The following is a 408-nucleotide window of genomic DNA, read 5'->3' on the forward strand; positions in this document are numbered from 1 at the left end:
GCGCCTCCTACAACACTGCAATGCAACACGCTACAACACTGCACGTTGCTCGCCTTCTCCCCACAACAATGCACGCCAACCGCCTCTTTCTCAACGCTTTATCCTGTCCCTCCTTCTACAACGCCCCAGGTGATTACATTCTCTACCCCTATGAAAAATTAAAAAGTGGATTTACTCTAAACGTGAACCTACCCCCACAAAAAAAATCTAGTTTTTAAACATCATTAAAATTGAATTGTAAACTTCACAAGATCTGAAACTTAACATTGAACTTCAAATAAACCTCAACTTCACCTAAACGTAAGTTCAAACACCGACGCAAAATTCCCCCCAAAGCCTAGCACATCCCCGCGGCCCGACTACCAACAACAACTACCACAACATGCCAGAAGTACCCGTAAAAAAAAA

This window comes from Penaeus monodon, chromosome 25 (assembly GCF_015228065.2).
Source record: "Penaeus monodon isolate SGIC_2016 chromosome 25, NSTDA_Pmon_1, whole genome shotgun sequence".
NCBI classification, from domain to species: domain Eukaryota; kingdom Metazoa; phylum Arthropoda; class Malacostraca; order Decapoda; family Penaeidae; genus Penaeus; species Penaeus monodon.